The 9470-nt window shown below is 45.1% G+C and overlaps 1 long non-coding RNA gene across 2 annotated transcripts in view; it reads right to left on the reverse strand.

Moving 5' to 3' along the window:
- LOC309808433 overlaps positions 1-7199 on the reverse strand; it is a 43634-nt gene extending 36435 nt beyond the window's left edge. For both annotated transcript variants that reach the window (XR_014294745.1, XR_014294746.1), the window contains exons 1-2: positions 7112-7199; positions 6521-6834 (exon numbers count right to left, since the gene is read on the reverse strand). This is a non-coding gene — a long non-coding RNA (uncharacterized lncRNA). The remainder of the gene's footprint in view (positions 1-6520; positions 6835-7111) is intronic.
- Positions 7200-9470: the final 2271 nt, after the last annotated feature.

Genomic DNA, 9470 nt, shown 5'->3' on the forward strand with positions numbered 1-9470 from the left:
AATTCACCACTGTGTCCCCAGCACCTAGCACAGTTGTGGTTTGTAATAGACGCTCAATTTAAAAAATGCTGAATGAATGAACTGAAAGAGTAGAAAGAGAGGTAGGAGGAGAACCAAACTCATACAATGACTTATAGTCAAGGCAGATTTCTCAAGCAGAAGCAGGGCGTTGGCACGGTCCAGTGCTGCAGATGAGTACGGCAGGCTGAAGATCAAGGAAAGCCAAGAATCCGAGGGCCTAGATTATCATGGCTTTAGGAACCCTATTTAAGTACAGTGATGAGGGAGGGAGACGAGGTGTTGAGGCCTGACAGCAAAGGATGAAGGAGAGTGTGGGTGGGAGAGAAACAGAATTGGCTAGTGTAGACTACTTTCTCAAGAGATAAAATTAAGAAGGGAGGGAGAACGGAGGCTGGAATTGTTAGCAGAATCACAGAAAGGAATTTGGGAGTAAAGGAGAACTTCATATTTTTATGTCAACAGAAAATACTTAGTCAAAGGGAAAGTCAAAAAATTTAAAAATAAGTAGGAGGTAATTGATGGGACAAAGTACCTGAAGAGAAAGGGAACGGGATTGGGGACTCAGCTGGATGTGGGAGTGGGGGGAGAAGACTCAGAAAGTCTGGGCAGATGCCACATGTTTCCTGTGCCTCAGACCATGCCAGCCTCTCTACAAATCCCTTTGAGGCAGATACTATGTTCACGCCCACCAAGGTGCAAGGAAAGTAAGACCTGAAACATTAAATAGATTATTCCAAGACACAAAACCACTTGATAACTGAGCTGGAATTCAAGCCCAAGGTTGTCAGTTTTCAAAGCTCATATTTTTTCCATTATTCTTCATGAGCATCCTAAAGGATGAAGGGGAAGAGAAAGATTTTTCCCTCTGAGATGGGAAAGAAGGGAACGTGGAGGAGTGCAGGGAGGTGGTGAGAGCCCCAGTGAGATGGCCTCCGCAGTCAAGGAGGAGACACAGACATCTCTGGGAAGTGGAGCTCAGCTCTAGGAGATGGGAAGGTTTAGAAGAGATGCTAGCTAGCAAGTGGAAGAGGAAGCGAGGTGCAGGTGATGAGAGGCTGACCAAGCAGCAGAGAGGATCCTTTTGAAGTTGCACCAGAGGAATTTGGAATGGATCCAAACAGCTTGGTTCCCTGAACTTCCCCAGCAACATGGAGGAGTGGAGACAATAGAAAGGGTTTGGTCAGGCCTATGAGTTGGCAAGGAGGGTGAACGGGGAGACTGCAGCAGAAAGACAAGAGAGCCAGACAAAGAGCAGCATCTTTGCAGTGACTGAATCTGGGGTTGGGACTGGGCTGATGTTACAGACATTAGGAGAGGAAGGATTTTTGATTGTGGAACTGAAGGGTTTGAAGCCAGCACAGTGGAAAGGTCATCAATATGAGGGTGGGAATCCTTAAGGGAGGCAATGGGAGCTGGAGAGGGAAAGACCATGAGCCTGGTGGGAACTTCTTGAAGAAGGAGTGGGACCTGCCCAGAAGTCAGTAAGTCTTGGCACGAGGGAATGCTCAATGGATGGAGTGGACTCCAGAAGAGGGAAGTCCATTGAAGGACAGTGATAGGACTATGGCCTATGTGCTGGCGAGGAAGTCATATGCTTATCGCTTCCCCAAGAAGAAAGAGCACAGAGAGGTGGAGCATGAGTGGCCCCAGGGGAGAACTCTGTGAAGGGAGCAGGGTCTTGACAAGGCAGTCCAGTTCCCTTGAGACAGTGGTAGCAATGCTTGAGGAGATCACAGACCACCCAGGGAAGCTCATTCCTATGCAAAAGCAGAAGCTCTTTGGGCTTAGAAGGAAGGTCAAGACTGAATTTGTTAAGGAGTGAGATAGCGAAGGAAGAGATAGGAACAGCAGTGTCTGAGGTTGTGCTCCGGATGCTGAGTTTAAGTAACAGGGATTAATTCACTCTAAAAACAATTGTTGAGGACCTATGTGCTAGAGTCAGAATACAGATAAGACGCAGTTCTCACCCTAGAGGAGCACCATTTAACAGAGAAAACAGATTCGTAGTTTCATGGTTAGAATGCAGTCAGATGGCTCAGGTTCAAACCACAGGTTTGCCACTTGCCCCTTGAAGTAGACAAGTTATTCAAACTCTCTAAACCTCAATTTTCTCACCATTAAATGGAGATAACAACAGGACCCACCTCATTGCCTTGGTATGAAGACTAAGCAAGATAATAACATGAAATGAACTTAGCATGGTGCCTAGAACACAGTTCTCATCAATGCTAGTCATTAATATTAATTAGAATAAAAAGGAGAAGTGCTGAGATATAGGTATGACCAGAGTACTTTTATTACCAGAAGAAATCAGGAAAATACTTGATTATTTCGGGGTGAGGAAGTTCGTCAAAGCAAAACATAAAACTCAAAAGCCATAAAGCAAATGATGTTCATACTTACTGATGTAAAAATGTGAAGCTTAAAAAAAATGTGCACCTTCTAAATGACAAGACTTTATAAAGTTAAAACTAAAAATTTGAAAAAATGTTTAACCTCTTTAATAAACAAAAGTTGACATGCATACTATTTTAAAAACCATGTCAGTAGTCAAATTCATAGAAAGACAAGATAATGGTGGTTGCCAGGGACTGGTAAGAGGGGGGATGGAGAGTTATTGTTTAATGGGTACAGAGTTTCAGTTTTGCAAGATGAAAAGGGTTTTGAAGATGGATGGTGGTGATGGCTGCACAACAATGTGAATGTACTTAATGCCACTGAACTTCACACTTAAAAAATGGTTAAGATGGCAAATTTTATATTATGTGTATTTTACCACAATTTTTTAAAAAGCCATTACAAATGAGTAAAAAATGAAATGGAACACTTCTATAGGAAAATGAGCGGTGGATGTGAATAATCATTTTCAGACAAAGGACACAAGTGATGATTAAATACGAAAAACTATTCAACTTCAACAACAATTGAAGACAGGGAAGTTCTGGACCAATTAGATAACAAAGAAGAAACACAGTGATAATATCCAGTCATGGCTGTGAAGATTCAGACATTCTTACCAGCCGTGGATGGGAGTGTAACTGGGCACTGCCTTTTTAGAAGACAATCAGGCTGTAGCTATCAAAATACAAAATGGGATGCCATTTGGTGTAATAACAGAGAAATAGCCACTCGAATGTATAAAGGGATTTATCTCAGTATTGCTTGTAATTTAGAAAAATAGGAGCTACCTAAATAGCTATCAAGAAACTGATTTTTTAGGGCTTCCCTGGTGGCGCAGTGGTTGAGAGCCCGCCTGCCGATGCAGGGGACACGGGTTCGTGCCCTGGTCCAGGAAGATCCCACATGCCGCGGAGCGGCTGGGCCTGTGAGCCATAGCCGCTGGGCCTGCGCGTCCGGAGCCTGTGCTCCGCAATGGGAGAGGCCACAACAGTGAGAGGCCCGCGTACCGCAAAAAAAAAAAAAAAAAAAGAAACTGATTTTTTAAATGATGGTACAAGCACACAATGGACCAATAAAATATCCATTGAAAGATCAAGGTTGTTATCTTCTAATGTGAAAAGAAAAATGAGAGATAGTAATTGAAAAATATCACTCCATAGTATTATTGTATGATCTGTTTTTTTTACTTTCCTTTCTTTATTAAAAAAAAGAGTTAGGGCTTCCCTGGTGGCGCAGTGGTTGAGAGTCCGCCTGCCGATGCAGGGGACACGGGTTCGTGCCCCGATCCCGGAAGATCCCACATGCCGCGGAGCGGCTGGGCCCGCGAGCCATGGCCGCGGAGCCTGTGTGTCCGGAGCCTGTGCTCCGCAACGGGAGAGGCCACAGCAGTGAGAGGCCCGCGTACAGCAAAAAAAAAAAAAAAAAAAAAAAAAGAGTTAATGTATGTTTGTAAGTGCAGAAAAAAGAACTCAGTGATACCAATGGCCACCTGGGAGTGGGAAGGGAGGATTTTGCTTTTGACTTTATACACCTCTCTGATGCTTGCTTGAGTTTTCTAGGAGCATTTTATAATTTTGTGGTAAAAGAAACAAACATGGGAAAATGTGGAAGAAGTCAAAGTGTTTTAGGAGCCCAGAAACAGGAGTAACTAACAGCCTGGGGAAAGTGTCACAATGGAGATGAGGTATGACTAGGTGCTGCGAGGTGAACAGGAATGTGTTAAGAGGAGAAGGTGATAAAAGACACCCCCAGGATGAGGGAGTGTGCGCCTGGGAGACAAGGGGGAGTGAGGCCAGGGAACTGACCAGGCAAGACAAGTCACTGAATTGATGAAATCAACTCCCCCAAATTACAAGCCGAATGTTGGCTTAAAAGACTGCAGTCGGCCCTCCGTATCCACGGGTTCTGGCTTCCCTGAATTCAACCAACGGCGGATGGTGTACTGTCCCGGGTTGGTTGAATTCCCGGATGCGGAACTGGGGATACGGAAAGCAATTATAGGACGTGAGCATCCAGAGGATTTTGGTATACATAGCGGGTCCTGGAACCAATGCCCCGCGGATACCAAGGGTCAACTGCGGCTTCATTCACCCAAAAGTATTTATTGAGCATATACTGTGTGTTTTGGACACAATAATAAATAAAACCCACAGGAATCCTCTTTCTTTCAAGTTGTTTTCAGTCTAATGGGAGAGGAAGACATCAAATACACTTAACTAAAATAATAAAATAAAATAATTGGCAAGGGCTTCAAAGAAAATACCGTTCTACAATGGAGGCTATGAGGAGGCTGGGTGTAGGCAGACTCTGAATCCTGGAGGATGAGGGCACTGGATTAATAAAGGGGTGGGGGAGGGGCCGAGGCTTCTTAGAGAGAACAGCATGTACAACACTGAGCAGAGAAAAGGCTTGTTTAAGAATGGAAGACAAGTTATTTTCCAAAATAACACCATGCACCTAACCCCGCTGAACACCTGGAAACACCTGTGAACTTATCAGCTTTTTGTATTAAGTGGCATTTAAAATTTTTATTATATGCTGAATTGTGTACTGTAAGCTTTATTCATGTATCATTAGGAATTTCTATCTTTGTGATGCGTTTGTGGGTGTGGGAGAGAGAGAGAGGGAGAGGGAGAGAGAGAGAGAGAGAGGTTTGGAGTATAATATAGGTATGCTATCTGTCTCTAAAACAATTAAGCACAGAAATCAGTGCGCCCTGAAACCATTACCCTTTGAAACTGAATACCATAAGTTTCGTGGTGCAAGCTGATTGTTACTGAAAGTCAGATTGAAATTGCAAAAAGTTACAAGGAAGGAAATCATGGAGCTGGGGTACAGCATTCTAAAACTCCTGGCCATTATCTGAATAGCAAAGAGTATAATAACTGATATGCAAAACTCTCCTTCGTCCAATTAAACATTGTTGATTTTTTCAAGAGCCAAAGATGCAGCAAACAGTGCCTGCCCTCAGGGAGCTCACAGACAAGTGGGGAAGGCTGACACATGGGACAACCCCACCAGCTAGTAACTGTTAGAAGAGAGCCTACCTATAATGCAACAGAAACACACATCCAGGAGCAATGCACTCAGCGAGGGGTGGGAATAGGAGCCCTCCTGCAACAAGAGGTGATGTTGGGGGGCTGGGTAGGAGAGAGTCAGTAGAGGGGTGGCCTTCCACGTAGAAGCAGCAGCGTGAATAAAGAAAGCAGAGCTGAGAGTACACAGTATTTTCAGGAAATAACTAGCAGGCATTTGTGGTGAGAAGGTCAGGGAGTGGCTGGTGATGAAGCTGAAAGTTAGGCAGAGAGTCAAGGAATGAAAGACCTTGAATGGCCTGTGAAGAACTTTAGAATTTCTCCTGGGCGGGGGCTCCCCTCAAAGGTCTTTAGGAGGAGGGAGGCTATCGGAGCAGTGTTTAGGAATCACTCTAACTGCTGTGTGGAGGAGACCCCCTACCCTCACCCCAGCCTGGCCTCTGCACCCCAGTGGTTTTAATGGGCGATGGAGGAAAATATCAGACGGTTCTAGCTCTTCCTCCCCAGTAGGGTGGACTCTGCACACCCACCCAGCCATTTTCTCTAGGGATGACGGGAGCCAGGGGGGTGGGGCAGTGTCCTCATGAAGCCCTGCTTCACACCACTGCTCTCCTACCCCCACCCCCCTTAAGAGATGCCCGTAGTCCCTTCACAGGCTCAGACAGAGCTAAAACCTGGCTTCAGACTCCTTCCTAGAGGGAGCAAAGAGGAAGCTTATCCTTTATGTGCCCAGGAGACAGTCCAGCTTGATGCTGGGTTATTTCCTAAGCTGAGCTTTCTCGATGACTTTATATTTCAATTTGGGATAAGCCTTTGTCATTTAGGAGTTATTTTTCTGGCTGCAGATCAACAATGGCAAATATGGACACCGGGAACAGGCCCAGAGTCCCAAAATGATTAATATCTTGTGCTGTGAGATGTCAAAACGCAATGATAGCCAAAGCTTTTAGAGAGCCAGGCAGTGCAATATGATGGCAGTCAGCCCCTTGAGTCATCGGGGGGGAAGATGCTATAATTCCAAGATACTAGGTCAATGAAACTGAAAAAAGGATCTGAAAACAAACCTCCTCGTGGACGTTCATTTTCAGGAAACGCTCTGTGTTGGTTTGTTGAGCTCCAGTTATCCACGGATTCTCTAGGGAAGCTCAGCCATCCCAGGTTTACTGTCCTCTTGCTCTACGCTCCATCACTTGCTTTGGCCAATTGCAGTCCTGCCTCTCCAGACTGTCACATATCAATTGCTCTGTTTATCTTATTGTTGGCCTGTTTTGGAAACACTCTCCTAGACTCCTGTCTGACTCATAGGTTAAGGAGCATGAGTAATTCTTCTGGAACTCACTTGGAACAGGAGGGAACCCTTCCCACTTGATTTCCGGTCCTAAATAAGACAAGATAGTTCACACAGGATGCTAATTAGTTTTCATCTTCAACAGTTAGTGTGGCCTGCCCCTGCTTGGAAAACTGCCTTTTGCACCATAGGGTTTAGAAATTTGAACACCTCCAAGCTTTTATTCAGAATTATAAAATGACACCAGAATATCATTTTGCTGTGATTAATATTCTGGCTGAAGTTGCAGTTTTTGTTACAGAGGAAACCCAAATGATCTCTCTTAATGAGATGTGAAAATCAGGGGGAATAAACAACAATACTTCACCTCTGAACTCTTCTTGTTGGGTTGTTGGTGTAGGGAATCGCTCATTGTCCTCTCTGCTGTTTTTGGCCTGTCCTTCCAAGCAGTGATGTAAACTCGCTAAAGTTCTTTCACCCCAAATGGGTGTGGCTTCTTTTGGAGCCAGAACAGTTTGGCGTCCACTGCCTGTAGCAGAGATGGTAAGAAAGTGGCTCCGTATCCCTCTGTTTCTAAACCAGCTTCAGAGAGAAGTAGCCCCTTCAGAGGACCTGGGTACTGAAGAGCCTTTCAGCATTGCCAATGTGAAGTATTAGCATTGCTGGGGGCAAGACCGTGGTGAAAGACCAACTTCATACCTTAGGGGCAGGATTATAGAAAAGCCTAGCTTTCTAATTTGTATAGTTTTGTACAATTTGAATTTTCCCTAATGAGTATGGAAAACAGTAAGGAACAAACCAAACAAACAAACAAAGCCTGACCATGTTTATTTGGAAATGGTCCCTTTATTCTTTTTCATCTTAGCAGCTGTGTGACTTTGGGCAAGTTAATTAACTTCTCTGTCCTTACCTGTGAAATGATGATCATCATATACTACTTAGAGCATTGTTGAACATTAAAACCTATGTATAAGTATTCATATTACATGCACATGGTAACATTCAATAAGATTTTCTATTGTTGCTGCCGATGTGGCTCATTACCAATGCCCGAGACCCTCTCTCTCTGAAACATAGCTATTGAGTGGTGCAGAATGTAACTCTCATCCTTTTGGTGGAAGGGAGAGTATCAATCCTAATTAGAAGGTCATTCTATCGGGAAGACGCTGAAAGGTAAAAGTAAATTCCCAGGTTTCCCCATGTCTCCAATCCTTTCCTCCAAAGAGCTGGAAAGACTATGGCCCACTCCATGTTTCCTCCAAGTGTAAGTGAGATTAGGCTACCCCTCATGTGAATCTCTCTGAAGGCTTCCACAGCACTCTGAATGATGTCAGCCTCCTTACTTGTCCTCTTGTTCCCCCATGATCTGCCCCTGCCCAGGTCTGTCCTGGTTCTTCCACTCTCCCACCAGTTCACAAAGCTCTGGTCCCCAACGGGGCCTCACCCCATCCTTCCATGTTCACTGTTCCTCACACATCTCAGCTTAAATGAAAGAGGCCCTTCCTGGATACCCTTTTCATTATTCTCTACATAGCCGCCGGCCCCCCCCCCACTCCGTGTATTTATTTCACTGTACTTATCACAAGCTACAATTAGTTTATATGCTTGCTCGTTGGTTTTCTCTCTTTTCTATAATGTAGGCTCCAGGAAGGCAAAGACAATGCCTGGGCTGACACATAGTAAGTACTCAATAAATATTTGTGGAAAGAGGAGTAGGTGAGAAAGGGAAGAGGGAAGAGGTGGGGGGAGAAAAGAAGGAAGGAAGGAAGGAAAGAAGGGAGGGGGGGAAGGGAGAGAGGGAGGAAGGAAGAGGGAGGGAGAGAGAAACCACAATGGAAGGTAAAGGCTAAGTACTCAAATGGGTAGGTTTAAAAACGTGATGACTGGGAGAAAGTGATGCCAATGACAAAAACAGTAATAGTTTGGGAGGAAGATTAAGGTTGGAGAATAAATTGATGAGTTCAGTTCTAACATGTTGCATTTAAAGTGAAGGCAGGACACCCAAGTGAAACATCCAACAGGTAGATGGCTGCTGTAGTGAAACTCAGGGCCAGGCCAGGGCTGGAGCTGCCAGTTGTAGAGTCATGAACATGTCAGCAAAGCTCTCAGAATGGAAGAAATCTTTAAAGGGCAGGGAAGGAAGGAAAAAGAGAAGCCGCTTCTGGAAACACAAATCTTTGGGTTCCAGGGGGAATGTGATCACAAAACTGAAACGTAAAGGCATTCATGAAGGGCAGCGTCAGGAGTGGAGCCGGAAGCTTAGTTTGACCCAACATGGAAAACCTCACACAGCCTAGACGCGGACAGATCAGCAAATTGATGCCTCCATTCAGGGTCAGTGAAGGTGCCTGAGAAGGAGATGGTGTGACGTCAGGGCCGAGGGCGAGGAGGAGGGTTCTGAAGAAGAGACAACAACAGTATGACATGCCCTAGAACTCACTGCTAATGGGTTAAGACTCTGCTTAGCCTCGTGTCCTAAACAGACAGGTGTGCAGGTGATGGTGATGATGAGGATCAAAGTTGTGGTTAATGAGGTTTGTCTTCCCCTTCAGGGCTTTCTGCTTCCAATTGTCCCTTCCCTGGCTGATAGTGGTAGTGCCACGGAGAAGACAAAAGAGGAAGGGCTCTGGAGCCAGAGGGCCCCGGGTTCGTATTGCCACCACCAGCTGTGAGACTCTGGGGACAGTTCCTCTCTGAGCCTTAGCTTTTTCATCTTTCAAGTGAGG

This window comes from Mesoplodon mirus, assembly GCF_964341445.2.
Source record: "Mesoplodon mirus genome assembly, chromosome: 7".
Classification (NCBI taxonomy): domain Eukaryota; kingdom Metazoa; phylum Chordata; class Mammalia; order Artiodactyla; family Ziphiidae; genus Mesoplodon; species Mesoplodon mirus.